The sequence below is a fragment of the Camelus dromedarius genome, chromosome 1 (genome assembly GCF_036321535.1).
Source record: "Camelus dromedarius isolate mCamDro1 chromosome 1, mCamDro1.pat, whole genome shotgun sequence".
NCBI classification, from domain to species: Eukaryota; Metazoa; Chordata; class Mammalia; order Artiodactyla; family Camelidae; genus Camelus; species Camelus dromedarius.
The window spans coordinates 40691157-40709031 of NC_087436.1; the positions used below are offsets into that span (position 1 = coordinate 40691157).

Genomic DNA, 17875 nt, shown 5'->3' on the forward strand with positions numbered 1-17875 from the left:
TAAGGCCAGCCTTGAAAAGCTGGAACAGGCAATGAAATGCTCTCCTAGAGCCTCCAGAAAGGAAAGCAGTCCTGCCAGCACCTTGATTTTAAAGCCCAGTGAGACCCATGTTGAACTTCTGATCTACAGAACTCTAAAACAATACATTTGTACTAAGACACCAACTTTGGTAATTTGTTATGGCAGCAATAACACAAATGCACCAATGACAGTAAATACTGTTATGTGACAGTTTTTATAGCCTCAGAATATTATGAATATGCCTAAATTTAAAAACTAGTTGGTTTATATTATTTACCATTTTAAATAGATACAAATCAAGTATATTAAGTACATACAGATTATTACCTTAGGTATTACTCCTGCCTATGAAGTGAAAAGTAATGTAAATGAGATTTCATTATTAAGAGACACGATTTGAGGAGTCACAATGTTTAAATACAAAACCAATTACGATACAGTTAAGATTATCATAAACGAGTGCACAGTGGAAGTTCAAAGTGACCCACGTGGTGGTTCAGAAGAGGGAAATCCTACTTGCTGAAGAGAATAAGGTAGAGGTCTTTTTAAAAGAGGGAGCTTTTAGGGGAGTCATGAGATGTGAACGATATTTGAAAAGGAAGAAACATGCAGGCTGGGCATTATAGGCATGGGAACAAGGGACAACTAGAAATGTCTACTGAGTTATAGTAACTTTCTGTTTTAATTTGAAAAACAAAGAAAGATACCTGAGCATAAGCAGCTCATGAGATGCAACTCTCAGGCAATATGCGATGATTTAATTGACTCTGCAAGGTGGTCCACTAAAGTATGTTGGTAAAAACCTGCAAAAATTTTAAAATTAAAAATGACTGTCATACAATATTAAGATATGCATGTATTGAAAGTGTAAAATCTTTACTGAAGAAACCAGCAGAATAATAAAGTTGGTTACCTATGAAGTCTTATTCTTATTTCTGCAGTCTTCTGACTTTTGTGAGGCAGTTTTTTGAAGACTGCATAGCTTTTGAGAATGAAAGATATTAGGATTTGTTGCTTTAGATAAGAATTATAAATACAATGTAATAAATGATTGTTCTTAAGATAATGTGCATTGGCAATATGAGGTAATCCAAATTTTCTTTTAAAAATGAACAATATTTCTATGTATGTGTGTGTGCATGTATACATACTTAGTCAAACGGGTTTCTGTGGGAAATCATACGGATACCAACAAGTGACTTGTAACTGGAAGTTTACAATACAACCATCTGTTGTGAGTTCTTCAGTCAAGACTGGTGCCACACAGCATACGGTTTTGCATTTAAAACTATTACCTAAGTTTCAAGGCCTATTTTCTTCTTACATAACTTATAGCAGCTTATACCATGGTGTTTTCATAGACTTTGTCATATGAAATATAACTCTAATATTTCTATTTTACTAACTTTATTGCCTTAAGCATGCAATATCCATATATTTGGCTTTTTAATGTGTTTAAACATTTTCATTGTATCTTTCTAATGTTGCAGGTATGTAATCAAGTCTTTGAAAGTGGTTTTTGAAGTAACACCAACTCTTTAAAGGACAGGATGAAAATTGAGTAATAATAATCATAATACCAGGATTATACGTAAAGATTGCAAAATGTTTTAATTAAACTCATTAATTTTATACTTCCAGTGCCTTTTGTTTCTCCTTCCAGGTTTGAATTCATACAAATATGAAAGAATTTAAACTCCTTTAAATGCTACTCCTACTATCCACAAATGAGGAAATACAACCTCCAGGTACTCTTAGAGCATCATACTGTGAATGCAGGTTTAATCCAATAAGAATTATGCATTTCAAAGAGTAACTGGGCCTACTTTGCATTTTTTCTAGGAGAAAATTCTCCATGAGCATTACTTAAGGCATTGTCTGAAAACATAAGAGACTCCTGGGTAAGCACAATTTGGGAAGAAACCAAATGAGTAGAACAGGAGTAAAGGATTCAGAGGCTTAAGAGGGATCATTCTTCAGTGTCCACACAGTTCTGGGTTTTGTGCAGCCCATTTTAGCAGCTGCTGTCTCATCATGTACTAAACAATGCTGTTTAACATGATGTATTTCTGAAAAGTGTGAGACTGACTGACATTTTATAAAGATCTTTCTATAACAGGCATAATTAGCCCAGAAACTGAGTTTCTTTAACAAATACTACCTGAAAGGAATATGTTAAGCATTTAAAATGCCACATATTTTAGCATAAGGAAAACTGATCAGTAAAGTAAGCTTTGTAACTGAAAGTCTCACATATACTTATGTACAATAATTCCTTGGGGAAAATATAGAAGAAAATGTTGACAGACAATACTGTGAACTATTCATGAATATGGTACACACATTTTTGTTCTTTTAGCATCAAAAATTAACTGCAGGGATTCTGGCCTAAAAGATTACCCCCACCTTTCTCTCTGATCTCTGTGGTTAATGACTGAGGTTAGTTACCATTTATCATCTGACATAGGTAGCAGCAAAACTGTTGTCCCCAGCAAATGTGTGAATTGCAGGAATGTTTAGAGGTAGAAATAGATTTGTTATAGGGAAGGTGGTTCAATTACTGCATAGCACAATACACAGAAATCATCTTAGGATGAATAGTTATCTCAGTATCTACAGGAATTGCAAACTGCTGCAAGACTTTAAATTTTAAAAAATGCAATGGCTATATCCAGGGATCTATTCCAATGGACATGGCTATATCAATTTTCAAATTTCATGTAGTAATTTTATTATCATGCATTCTATTATTTGAAATTCAGAAGTTCCATTCTAAAGGTTTAATTTTTAAACTACAAGGCATTCTCAAATCTACTCCTAATTTTTCTCTAGGACATAGGCATCTGGTCTCAAATACAGGACATTCTCCTGCATAAGTTAAATGTATTGACAAAAAATTATAGAACAATAATTTTCTTCCATGCCAGAACACAAAGGAAGTAAAGGTAATTTCACAATTCCTCTAATCTCTTATACTACTCAGAGAAAATAAAAGACCACAAAGACCATTAGCCTTTTATCAATGTGAAAATCATAGCTTAGAGAGGTTTGCTGACTTCTTTCCAGAAACACACAGCTAATAGAACAGCTGAATTTCCCAATGACACACTTTTCCCCCTGTACTATATTTCTCTTTGTATCCCCGAGGTATAACAAGAGTAGCATTGGAGACACCAGACCTAGCTCTCAAAAGCAGATTCTACACAGAATTCTATTCCCAATAACAATAAGCAACGTTTTGCATCTTCTAAGATGCAGTAAGTATAGCACCTGTAATACATTGCAGACATGATCAGAAATTTAATAAGACCCTAAAAAACTAACTTAGAGACTAGTGATAAAAAATTGATAATATAAAACATGTTAGCACACTGGACACAAACACTGAATTAGCCCCAAAGTGTTCCTTAAAAATGTTACTGTAGCAAGAATGGAGATTATGCAGTTTATAAATGAAGTGCTATGCTTTTCCTTTAAATATCAAATATGCACTATAAAATTGGAAATGAAAAAATAGAGTACAATCTGATTCAGTTTAATTAAACTTTATGCCTGTGACCTATTTCAACAATTTAACATTTTAATTCTGCAACTATTTTCATTTCTGAAAGATGTTCTTCATTTTGTAATATTATATAACTAAATCACTAATGAAGTGACTTTCCATCCCAATCAATAGTATCTGGTAATAATTTAAGTACCATTTCTAAATGACTTAATCCTATGATTGCACTTAAACTTTGGGGAGATAAAATTGAATGAAACAACACAATACCTTTGCTATGGGAGTCAAAATAAACAGTTAAATGTATTCTATACTCCCTGTCAGCTATAGCATCAGCATGGAGAAAGGGATAGATTGTTGTGTTCATCCCAGTTTTATAGGCACAGAATGATAATGTCTAGAAATCTGGGTTACAATGTAAGAAGATACAGCAAAAGAGAGCAGATAGAAATCTTTAGTGTACCAACATGAAATTTCAAATGGATAGACTGCCTTTTTTTTTTTCTTCAGATTGGCTAAAATCTCTTAAAATGTATTTGATGGAATAGTCCCCTTAATAGGTGTAATATTCTGTAGCAAGTCAGTGGCATTATTAATGCTAATATTCCTCCTAATGACAGTAGCTACTGTATACGGACTGCATATTTGATCTTCTTCTTCAAGGATTCAAATGTATTAACTCATTTATTGTTGCCTTAATACTCCATCATTCAGGTACTTTTATTAACTGAATTATATGAACAAAGAAACTAAAGCTCCAAGAGATTGATAACTTGCCCGAAGTCACACAGCTCAGAGGCGCCATCAGGACTGAAGCTCCGGCGACCGCTCCAGATCCTCAGGTGCTGATGTCTTTGTTTTCCCACTTTAACGTGTGCGCACCTCAGTGTGTTCCATACGCACAGATCTGTATAAACTTCACCTCTCGTATACTTAGCATCACTATTAGTCACAGTACTCACACATTCCTTCAGGAAATGCACGCTGTGTTTTCTACATGCCAGGCACTACTACAGATGCTGAGATGATCAAATTATTCTGACACGTTATCAAACAGTAAGAAAGACATCATTCAGGAGATCAGGCTCAACTCCAAATATAGCAAAGGCAGGTGGGGATTTGTAGCCAACAAGTCTCTAAATGAAAAATTACTAAGAGGAGATACCAAGGGTACGGGGATTTTTGCTAAACCAACTTAGAATTCTTGCTGAAAGCAGGTCAATGGATCAGATCATGAGGTTCTAGCTAGCCTGAGCACATTTCTTGCTACAGCTGGAGGAGGCAGGCAAAGACAAGGTCCAAAGATGAGGCCTAGTCAGAAAGAGGGCCCAGAGAAGCTTCACTCAAGCTTGGTTAACAAAGGAGCTACCATTTGGAGCTTTAAATCTAGTAGAGAGAAAGAGGTAACAAAGGGATAAATGTGGTCATTTCTACTCCTGTTAAGGACTATAACTAAACTAAAATAAGGTAATGCCTTGGAGACTTACTGAAGAGGAGCTGAAGTGAGGTGCTGTTTTAAGTAACTGAGGAAGGCCATTTTGAGAATGCGGTATCTGAACTGAATGTATTACCATATATCAAGCCCAAAGTTGTACCTTAAAAGAACAGTGAGGGCTTCATAAATATTTTTCCACATAGTGAAAGAGAAAAAATAATTATCTCTATATTAGTTTCTTAATAATGTTCCTTTTAAAAGCAATGCAAATTATATTTTAAATATATATATATAATTTCAAAATATCCTTAGTGATAAACCTCTTATACATCAAGAGGTTTAACTTATGGTAGGAAAAAATTCAGACAACTTAGACCATTTTCCTCATGAAAACCTTAAAGAATCCATCAGAACTTCAATTTTATCAGAGTTTTTATTCTCAGATCTTATATTTTACATTACCTGAGAGAGAAAAATAAAAAGAACTTTGTCTTGACACATTAAACCACACTAACAATGGATAACTGTTTTCTCTAAGTATTTTTCCTAAGCAGGGTTTCCTATCTTTATGCATTTCTAAATATTCCTCCCCTCAGTTATAAAGCAATTCAGCCTAACAGTCTATCTATAAAAGAAAATTCAATTATAATAGAGAATTGTACTTTGAAATTGGCTTAATAAAAGACTCTCAAGAGGATGAGAGCTGAAAGAAAGCACATGCTAAATCTTACTTTTACCTTACACTTACTTACCTAAGTAGTAACTTACACAAGGTGATTTCAAAGAAATATCAACTATTCAAAAACTATGTCACTTGGGCAAACAAGAATAAGGAAAGAGTTGTTTTAAGGAAAATGTAAAGATTGACAAGAAAGCTTTTTAGTATGTTTTGTGATAGACTGACCTCCTGAGAGAGAATAGTTGCACAGTAAAGTATAAAAGCTAAACCTTCCCTGGGTATTGTTATTCAAAGATTTTTCACTTTTGATTGTGATATAGCTGACATACAGTACTATTTAAGTTTAATTTCAAAGATTTCCTTTAAAATAAAGCTACTTCTATAACACATTTTTGAAGGTACTGATTATGCCAAATTTTAGATTTTTAAAAACAATTTTGGATTCATTATTTTCAGGTATAATAAATGTTATGAATTTTTCAAATTATTTTCTTATATAGACCTCTTTCAATGTTCTTCCAAATACCAAAAAAAAAAAAGGTGAAAATGACTAAATCCAACACTGAATATATAACAGCTTCTGAAAATGCAAAGAATATTTGTCTTAAGGGATTTCTGACTTTTAATTTAGTATTTCGATTATTTTCTCAAAAATTCAAATGAAATTAAAGAGAACATGAAAATATAACAAAGCTATGGAATGGAACAGATGCAAAGGGCAAGTGTGTATGCACAAAGGCATATACATATACATGCTCAAGTACAGATACATAAAATGCAAAGAGTATTTTAAACTTGAATTGGTTTTTCAATTGATACTGGATTATTCGTGAAACCTGCAATAGTTGAAATTTTTATTTGAGTTAGAAATTATATAATTCAATGTTTACTGTGCACTGAACTTCATAGCCTTCACTTTTTACATTGGTCAGCATGAAATTTGATGGCAAATGATGGCAGTGTATGATTAGTTTATACAATACAGATATAAATATAATCAGCTAAGAGATAATTGATTTATTTTTCTCAGCTTTATAAATCATAGTTTAGATGTATCTATTGGATACAAAACCACTGTGGCCCCCAACTTTTAAGAAGTGTAATATTGGCAGCTAGATTTGGAATTATTAGTTTTAAAACTATATGAAAAGAATTAATGCAACATGTTTTAAGGTCAATTTTGCAGAAAAAATTAAAATAAAGCCTGGAACAAATAGTTCTAGCTTCTACTGATGTTACTTAATAACATGCTCCATAACTGAGCAGCAATTATCAACCTATCACATTTATAATTTTGATATTGCTCACCTACAACATTAGGTGACAACTTATAGATGTGAATAAAAAATTTAAAAATTTTAATTTCTATCTGAAGATAATTAATGAATTAAATTTCTGAATTTGTAATCTATTTTATTGTAATTTATTTTTAGCTATACCTTTAGAAAATAAATCTTTAGAAGTAGCAATTAATGAATGCCGATGACTACTGAAAATATGGCATCACATGCTTCCTTTTGGATAATAATTAAAAAGAAATATCTTGATTTAAAAATCTTTTCTTCACATCAATATACCTTTTGAAACTTCTCAAAGGTGTTACTAAAATAAAAAAGAAGTAATTTAGATATTGTATTAATTCCTAGGACTTCCATACAAAATTCTGTTGTTTAAACTACGGAGACTTATTTTCTCACAGTTCTAGAGACTAAAGTCCAAGATCAATGTTCCAGCCTATTAGGTTGCTGGTGAGAACACTTCCTGACTTATTCTTGCTATGTCCTGCCCTTTTCTTGGTTCAAGTGTGCAGAGAGGGACTGAGAGTGGTGCAAGCTCGGGTATCCCTTCTTATAGGGACACTAATCCCATCAGACCAGACCACCATCCTTATAATCTCATTTACCCTTAGTTACTTCCTTAGAGGTCCTATCTTCAAATATAGCCACACTGGGGGCTAGGGCTTTACTATATGGAAGTACAAATTTGGGAAGGACATAAACATTCAATCCCTAGCAGATGTATATAATCCTGAGTCATGTTGCCATCAATCAAGCCTAGACTGGATAGTTTAATAAGTAAGATGCAAGCTTATATGTCACTTTAAAATCTTGAAATATTGATGAACATGGTACTGAAAATATTTTCAAAGGTTAATGGTAGCTGCTTAAATCAAGCTCAATGCATTCATCCTTCAAAATACTTAAATTTGAGAGTAATACATAAAAGTAATACAAATAAGTTCATACACAACTTATGACTTCAACATTATTAGGAGACAGAATATTCAAAACTTCAAATCAACCAGATGGGGAAGAGGAGCCCTGAGAGTCTTAGATTTTTAAAAAAGGAGAGCTGGGGCTAAAGAATAAATTTAAAAGGACAGGAAAACCTGCCTCCACAGAGACAATGACCAGGACTCAACGTCAAATGAAGATATTGTGACTTGGTGGCACGATGAAAGCTCTTGAAAGTGCCCAGGAATGAAGGTGGCAGCCTGGTAGAAACTCAGATTCTGGGGAATAATCACGTAAATAGAAAAGGAAGGACGATAAGGTCTGAAGGGAACGCCAACATCCTACAGTAATGTAAAGGAAACAAACAACACAGGTCAAGCCATTCTCTCACCACCTACCACTAACTTTGTTGAATAAGGGAAATATACACAAAATGTTATGATAACTCACAGAGAAAAAAAATGTGACAATGAGTGTGTATATGTCCATAAATAACTGAAAAATTGTGCTGAACACTGGAATTTGACACAACATTGTAAAATGATTATAAATCAATAAAAAATGTTTAAAAAAAAAAAAAAGAAATTGTACTTCACAATAGAGACCAAAAAAACTCATGAACATGAAAGATCAATCCCCAAAGGAACAGGAACAGAGAAAAATAAGCTACATCTTAACCTCCTTAAGAAAACAGAAATGCAAATAACAGCATTTCAGTTGATGAAAACATCTGGAACAATAAATTTTAAACCTAAGTACAAAAAGGGACAAACTAGAAAGGGATCTACTTTTGATCAAGCTCAGGGAAAAAAAAAGACTGAAGAAAAATAAAAACCCATCTTAAACATAAAAAAGTATAAGAGGAATAGATTTTAATTAATAGACATGAGAAAGTAGAAGAAAACAAATATGAAACATTTTATCCATTCAAAGTGTCCACGCAGGCATATAAAGTGGGGAGTTAACATTTCATTCATAATTTCACTTTCAATAAACTTGCACAATCTTAAAATTCTTTTCCTTATGCAATATTTGCCTTACTGTACTTACCAAAATGTATCTTCATGTGTATCATATTTAATAATAAAACGCTGGAATATTTATGTTATCTTTAATTTTTCACATTTTTTATCAGTCTACATTACATTGGGGGAAAACAGTCATTATCGCAGACTGAGAAGCTATACAGTTCGTATTACGTAAAATGTGTTCACAAAACATCACTGCGTGTTTCATAAGGCTATTCAAAGGTACATATCAATCTATTTGTATATTATATATAATGCATAGTATATAAAATGATATAGAGAGGTTATATGACTGCATTCCACTCTTTGTTATATAAATGTGATTTTGTATGAATACTATATGGCCAATCTACTTCATTTAAGCACATATATGATAAAAGGGAAGGATTTCCACCTGTATGCATTGTGAATCATACAGATAATGAAAATAAAACTTAAATACATAAACTATCATCAGTGGTCAGTACAGGACCCCATTCAAGTTTTAATTATGAAATGAACTAATCTCTACATCTAAGATGGCAAAAAAAATTTAAGTATAAAAATCAATCACATGTGACAACTGAAAATTATGCTTAAATACTATAATGCTTTACTTGTACTTTGAGAACCCCTTGAAAGTGGTCCAAATCCTTAGTCAACAGTATTTCTTTTTAAGTTTATTTTACTTCTTATCCATTTCAATACACCTGGCAGTTATGCCTGTGGTTCTTTTTTCATCTTCATCCCTCTCTGAAACAAGCAAAATGTGGAAACATTTTCTTAGCCTAAAGGTTTAGGCTTATATCTCTTCTCCTTTCTATCACTAAGATAATGTATAATTGCTTTTGCACTTGGGGCTACGCTCTCTTCCTTTCCTCTCAGCTCTGAAATCCTGTCACTTTATCTCCTTTACCCTGGTTTTACCCTTTTAAGACATCTAATGCCTCAAATCCTTAACTAACACAAAGTAGACTCTGCAGGAGTTGGAAAAGGGGCAGAGGTATGGTGGGGTGATGGGTGAGTGAGGTTGTAGAAAAAGGAGGCACAGAGGGAATGCACAGACAGAATTCCTTTGGCAAGATGAAAAAAAAAAGATGTTAGCTGTGACTATTCAGAGATGAAGTGCTTATTCTATTGTATACAATAGAATACATTGTATACAAGACAGTTCCAGCCTCATCAGTGCTGAAATATTTAACAATTTTTCTTCTGTCTAAATAGTTGACATTCATTAAGTCTAATAGTACCTAAATCTTGACTATGATCTAGGAAAGAAGCTTTGCTGTGCATTTTTTTCGGGGGTTTTCAGTGATAAACAATATTCTATGGGAAAACCACAAGCACTATAGGAAAAAAATAATAAACAGCCATACAGCAAGGCCATCAGGCGAGAGCTGGCCTAGAGCATTCATAAAGAGCAAGGGTAACAGTGTGGCTGGAACTGAGTCACTGAATGGAGAGAAACCAGAGCAGGTCAGAGGGTTTGGGGCTAACAGGACAACATAGCCTGTAGGCCACTGTATGGACTTTGGCTGCTAATCTTAGTGAAAAGGAGAATCACTGCATAGTTTAAACAGAGGAGTGACAAACTCAAACTGATATTTTAAAACAATCACCCTAATATTTTGAGAAAAAAACTATCAGAGGGCAGGTGTAGTAGCACAAAAATCTATCAGGAAGCTGTAACAGTAACCTTGATCAGAGAAGACTTTGGGCAATAACAGAAGAGGCAGTGTGCAGGGATTAGATAATTCATATAGTTTGAGGTTAGTTGAAGTTACGGGCAACAGGAGTTTCTGATGTATTGGGTGAGTGGTATGAAAAATAAGGATGGCTCTAATTCCCTGTGCAACTGGAAAGCTGTGATCCCGACTGAGACGGGGCAGGTGGGATGAAGACTGTTTCCAGGAGAAAGCACCAGTCTAATTTTGGACATGATAAATCTGAAAGTCTTTCACACACTAGAAGAAATGTCAAGTACTCAGCTTGATATATGAGGATGTAGTTGCAGAAGATATCCTGGCAGAAAATAGAAGTTCAGGAGTCTGTCAGCACAGTAATTAGACGTGGGACTGGCTGGGACTGACAGAGAGCAGAGAAAGGAAAACACAGACTTAGGCATCTCGACAGTCTAAGATCAGGGACATCTTGGGATTCCCTGCCAGCAGTTACCTTTCAAAGGCAGAAAGGTGAGACGGTAAGCTTGGCCCAGGGACTGTGCCGCTGGGCCTGACCCTCTGAGGTATGGGAGGTACAGTCTGTTGAGTCACCAGTCACTCACCAGCACCGGGAAGCCGGTCACAGGAGTATTCCTGCAACAGGGCCCCGGGCAGGGGCGCCGGGGCGGCCGGGCCTCGGGAAGCACTAGATTCCCGCACTGTGAAAAGTCTCTGGATACTGCAGGTTTCAAAGTGTAGACCTCACAAGTGAAGAGTATGAAAAGCCAGTCAAATGCCTTAATGTGATTTTTTTTTTTTTTTTACCAAAGGATGCTAGAGAACTGAGAATATGCCAAAATAACTGATATTTTTCAACATTTCCCTCAAGAATTTTGCCAGTGGAGACTATTTCACCATGTGATGTGTTCTTGATTAATGAGGTGGTGTTACAAAATCTGATAAACACATGGCATCCCATCTTAGGATGTTCCAGCATTTTAGTAGTAAATAGGTGAACACACATTGGAACACTGACTTCTAATTTTCATGGCTGGATCATATCACTGAAAAATTTTATAGTAGTTGGTTAAGTGTTCTATTTCATTTTTAAATATGAACATTACAATGGAATGCATTTTCAAAATGAAAATTAAAATGATATCTACTAAATTATGTCCAGTGGCACACAAAGTATGTTATGAGTGGGTAAAATTAAATTTCCCACTAATGTAATCTGAGAACATTATTATTGGTGAAACTGGAAAAGTCACTGATTTGATAATAAAAAGTAAAGCTCTCAAGTCCTAATTTATCAATTCAGTCCAACTTATATTGGAAATAGTTCTGCATTTCAACCACAGTATGTATTTGATTGAATGGCTTTGATTTGTTATCAGAAAAAGTTTGAATAATTCCATGACTACAATGTCACAAATTTAACTTGTCATTTTGGGCAGTGATAAAAAGTCACAGAAATTCCTTTTCTAAGATAACCTTTAGTTTTAAATTTTTTCAGTAACTTTGACAGGTTTTCATCAATACATGACTATACCATTTTTGACACATTAATTATATAGAGGCATAGTATATTTCATGAAAATGCTTTATATTATAAAAATTCATATATTTACAGAAAATGCACAAAATATTAAGAGCTTGGAGAAGGGAAGAATCTACAAAGGACACTGAGGCAGAGTGAACACTGAGACAAAGTGAAGCCAAGTGGGGAAACGGATCAAGGAGGAGGAAGTGGTCAACTATGTCAAGTACTGATTTAGCTCAAGCAGTACATAACCCTGACAAGAGCAGTCTCTGCAGAGTGAAGTAAACTGGATTTAAGAGAGCAGGCGAGGAGAGGAATTGGAGGAAGAATGTATACACAACTCACTGAAAAGGATCCAAGTAGAGTAAAAAAAAAAATAAAGGGGGGGGGGCAGTAACTGCCAGGAGAATGTTATCAAGAGAAGTACGAATGCTTGTGTGCTTATGAAAAAAATGTCAGAGTGAAAATTTGATGTTGTAGTAAAAAGAAAGAAGTCCTAAAGCAGTATCTTTCAGGTAGGTGAGAGAATATTGAATCTCATGCATGAATGGAGATTGTTTTTCATTAGAGAGTAGAAATTTCATGTAAGATCAAAGACTATAAGGCAGAGAACATGATTGCCTATGTTGGCAATTAAATAGTTGTAGTTATTAGAATTTGCAGAATTCTCACGGATTCAATTTTCTCAGTGAAGAAGGAAGCAAAACAATTGGGTGAATGACAATGGTAAAGCCACTGATATGATCTGAGGGGAGAGGAGGAATATAAAATAGTCACCCAGAAGAGTGGTCCAGAGAGTGGACTGGCCACTTCCTGTGTGTCTATTGTGTATTTTAAAGGGTCCATTTTGCGTTTGTAGGCACAAAATTAAAATAAGTATTTTTAGTGTAGCTTCATGTTTTTCTCCTGCTATATTTTGCTAAGAGTATACAAGCACAGAACATGGATCATAGTAGCGGCAGTACTTTTGAGTAAGTACTGTTTAGATATTGGGGCTGAGGGAAAAAAAGTGCTCAAGAATGATACCAAGACTAGTGGGAGGGGAAAAAAGTGGTCAAGAATTAGTGGCTTTGTAACAATTTTTTGTGGATGACATGATACTACATATAGAAAACCCAAAAAACTCCACAAAAAACTACTAGAGCTGATAAAAGAATTCAGCAAGGTAGCAGGATACAAGATTAACATACAGAAATCAGTGGCATTTCTTTACACTAACAATGAAACAACAGAAAAAGAAAGTAAAGAAACAATCCCTTTTAAAATCTCATCCAAAACAATAAAATGCTTAGGAATAAATCTGACCAAGGAGGTGAAAAACTTATACATGGAGAACTACAAAACACTGATGAAGGAAATTAAAGATGACTTAAAGAAATGGATATCCCATTCTCTTGGATTGTAAGAATCAATATTGCTAAAATGGCCATACTGACCAAGGCAATCTACAGATTTAATGTGATCCCTATCATTAGGGACACTTTTCAAAACCCAGGACATTTTTCAAAGAAATAGCACAAATAGTCCTAAAATTTTATATGGAATCACAAAAGACTCAGTATTGCCAAAGCAATTATCACAGACTTCAGACAATACTACAGAGCTACAGTAATCAAAACAGCACAATGTTGGCATAAAAACAGACATACGGATCAATGGAACAGAATAGAGAGCCCAGAAATAAACCCACAGATCTATGGTTAATCTTTGACAAAAGAGGTAAGAACATACAATGGAATAAAGACAGTCTTTTCAGCAAATGGTGTTGGGAAAACTGGACAGCTGCATGTAAATCAATGAAGTGAGAATACTTCCTCACCCCATACACAAAAATAAACTCAAAATGACTTAAAGACTTAAACATAAGGCAAGATACTATAAACCTCCTAGAAGAAAACATAGGCAAACTATTCTCTGGCATAAATCTTAGCAATGTTCTCCTAGAGCAGTCTACCCAGGCAATGGAAATAAAAGCAAAAACCAACAAATGGGACCTAAACTTATAAGCTTTTGCACAGGAAAGGAAACCATAAGCAAAACAGAAGGATAGACTAAGGAATGGGAGAAAATATTTGCAAAGGATGTGACTGACAAAGGCTTAATTTCCAGAATATACAAACAGCTCACACAAGTTAATAAGGGAAAAAAAAAGAAAATCCAATCCAAAAATGGGCAGAAGACCTAAACAAGCAATGCTTCAATTCAGACATACAAATGACCAATAGGCACATGAAAAAATGCTCCATATCACTAATTATCAGAGAAACGCAAATCAAAACTGCAATGAGGTATCACATCACACCAGACACAATGGCCATCATTCAAAAATCCATGAACAATATATACTGAAGAGGGTGTGGAGAAAAGGGAACCACCCTACACTTCTGATGGGAATGCAGTTTGGTGCAGCCATTATGGGAAACAGTGTGGAGATTCCTCAAAAGACTTACCATATGATCCAGCAATCCTACTTCTGGGCATATATCAAGAGAGAACCTAATTCAAAAAGATACATGCCCGCCAATGTTCACAGCAGCAATATATACAATAACCAAGACTTGGAAACACCCTAAATGTCCATCGACAGATGACTGGATAAAGAAGTTGTGGTATATTTATATGATGGAATACTACTCAGCCATTAAAAATAATAAAATAATGCCATTTGCAGCAACATAGAATGATGATCTCTAGGTCCATCTAAGTGAAGTAAGCCAGAAAGGAAAAGAAAAATACCATATATCACATCACTTATATATGGAATCTAAAAAAAGTAAAAGAAAGAAAAGAGGACACTAATGAACTCATCTACAAAACAGTAACGGACTTGCAGACATAGTAAACAATCTTATGGTTTACAATGGGATCAATTTGGGAGTTTGAGATTTCAAAATGTTAGCCCCTATATGTAAAAAAAAAAGATTAGAAAAACAAATTTCTCCTGTACATCACAGGGAACTATATTCAATATCTTGTAAAATCTTTAATGAAAAATAATATAAAAACAAATATATGTATGTATATTCATGACTGGGACATTGTGCTGTATACCAGAAATTGACACATTGTAACTAACTATACTTTAATAAAAAATAATAAAATAAAGAATCTTACCAAGAGCTCTGGCAACAATAAAAAAATATATTAGTGGCTTTGGCTACATATGAATCAATTCATATCATTAAGAAACAGAAGAGGGTATGGTTTGAACGAAACAGGATAATAAAGATGATATTTTAGACATTTGCCTGTGGCATCCTGGAGTAGATATGCTTAGTTTGCAGTAAGGTATAAGGATCTAGGATCCAGGGCTCAGGAAAGCACTGTGTGCTAGAAATGGAAATTAGAAAATGATCAGCACATATGGAGTTATTTAATCCACTGGAAAGAATTACACAATCCAAGATTTCCATCTAGTATTAAAAGATGACAACCTAGGATGAAACTTAGCAGAGCACAGATACTTATGAAATGGTCAAATGATAAGCAAGTAGCAGAGGACATCAAAAAGAAAGTCAAAGAGATAGAAGGAAAATTCTGGACACCTAGGAAGTAACTGTTTAAAAAATTTAGCATATACTAGGGCAGAATCAAAATCAACAGAGTGGAAATAGATGGTCAATGTGCCCCAAAGTGAGTAGAATATTCTGAATCATTAATACATTTGAATGTTACCAAATGTGCAAGTTTCTGGCATGGGACCAATAACAGGTAGACAGATGCTATGACGAAAATAAATAAAAGCCTAAGTATTTAGGTCTTGATTAGTCATGGAGTGTCAGAAGTTATTAGATTTTTTTTTTATGTTTCTTGAAACGTTTAAGGGGATTTAATACTCTTCACAACTAACTTTTCAGTAGATATCCTGGGATCTTGAATAACATTGTGAGACTAATAGAATTTTAATGAAAGATAATCTAGTTTATCCATAAATAGTTTTAGATTATTGGCTAAATTTATATGCACTTCTTAAGATTTCTGAAATTAAAATAATCTTATTTGGGAAAAAAAGATTTCTGGGATTTCCAAATGAACTGATAAATTTGTATTGTCAAATTCTGTACAGCTTCAAGGAAAAAAACAGTCATTCAATTTCAAGCATAAAAATCCCCCCCCCCCAATTAACTCATTTGGTGACATTTTTTAAGAATGTATGGATTTGATGTCCTTTCAGTTTTGGTTTCCATTTGAGAGCTTAAAATCCAAGTTAAGCTTTAAAGTAAATAGTAAATAGTTTCTGAAATAGTCCTTTTGAGAAAGCTCAAGAAATTATCTTATTTCTTTTTGCTCATTATTTTCTCAGGTTGGCTACAGTAAAGATACCTTCTTTCAAACAGTTCAGTTACACATGAAATAATGGTGGAAAGACCATTATATTCATAGCTAAGAAAGTGAAAAGCTGGCTGGCTTTTATATTAGTCAGATTTCAACTATTAGTTTATTATGACAAAGTACTTTCCATCTCAACTGAAGGTTTTGTGGGACTACAGTAATTTCTGACATTAAAGAGAGGCCCATGAAATAAATGTTTAGTTGCAAACTATGAAATAACACATAGATTACACATACTCTTCTGCTAGATGAAATGTTTAATAGACAAATCAGTAGGAATGATGAGCTGCTGTCTTTATCCCTATTACCCTCTTCCCCTTACATTTTACTTAAAGCACTTCTTTGAAACATGATGATAGATACAGGAAGATTAAACTGTATTCATACTTTTGTGTGAATAGTTTTAGTAAGATAATCAGATTTACAACTTGCTAACATTAAATATAAACAGAATTGAGAATCTTGACTTTGAAAGAGACTTGATATAAAAAATCTTAAATACAAACTTTTCAGTCCTTTGCAAAAAGAATGAGTTTAATAAGGTTGGAGACTTGGAATGGAAGAATCTTATATGAATGCAGCAGGCTTTCAATGCCAGAAAGAGGCAATAGAAGCTTGGGAGAGTGTAAATAAAGGAGATAAAATAGAATAAAATAAAATCTTACTCATCTGATCCAGGCTCTATTGGCCGGTAGATACTTGTACAAAAGTAACTTTCCAACTCCCAACAGAACAGATGCTGAAATTACCTTGTGCTGAGATATGATGGTTTATACAAGACCTCAATTCAGGTCTTCTGGTTCAATCTAGCATGACCATTGCAGAGACTAATCAAACCTCTCTTTGAAGAGTTATTTAATTTCCATTCAGTGTTTACTAAAACTAGTCTCTCCTCAGAAGGTAAGAAGATACATGAGAGGAAATAGAAGATGAGAAAGAACAGCTTTATAAACTAGCTTCCACTTCCTTTCTCAAGACCATGCAAACAATATGTAATAATGAATTGACTTAGGTATGGGAAACTCAAGTGACATCACCAGAATTAGTGGTACTTGTATGAAACGAAAATATGTAGTTAATTAAAGTTTAAGCATTTATTAGACAAAATAACTAAATTATAAATGAATTAAAAGCAGTCTACAAAATAACTAAAATTGTATCACATTTTGTCTCCTACAATGGGGTTTTTCAATTTTAATGTGTAATATCAGTCTTGAAACTAAAAAAATCAACTAAATACTAATAAAATATTTTCAAGCTACTTTGAAAAAGTTAAGAATTTAAATTTGTTTTGAATTATACTTCCAGAGATGTCAAATCAGTTATGTGTGAATTGGTAGTCATCATTTATAGGGCAATTTCTACATCAAATTTTGTATCTGATATAGATTTGTGGTAAGAAAGCTGTATCTACCAACAATCTGTTGTTAATCTAAGTGCAGTCTGCTCACTGCAGAG

General features: G+C 34.0%; 1 long non-coding RNA gene across 2 annotated transcripts in view; it reads left to right on the forward strand.

Moving 5' to 3' along the window:
- Window positions 1-1523: 1523 nt before the first annotated feature.
- Window positions 1524-17875, forward strand: part of LOC116157463 (uncharacterized) — a 37636-nt gene continuing 21284 nt past the window's right edge. For both annotated transcript variants that reach the window (XR_010382406.1, XR_004141544.2), the window contains exons 1-3: window positions 1524-1769; window positions 1864-1922; window positions 4241-4368. This is a non-coding gene — a long non-coding RNA (uncharacterized LOC116157463). The remainder of the gene's footprint in view (window positions 1770-1863; window positions 1923-4240; window positions 4369-17875) is intronic.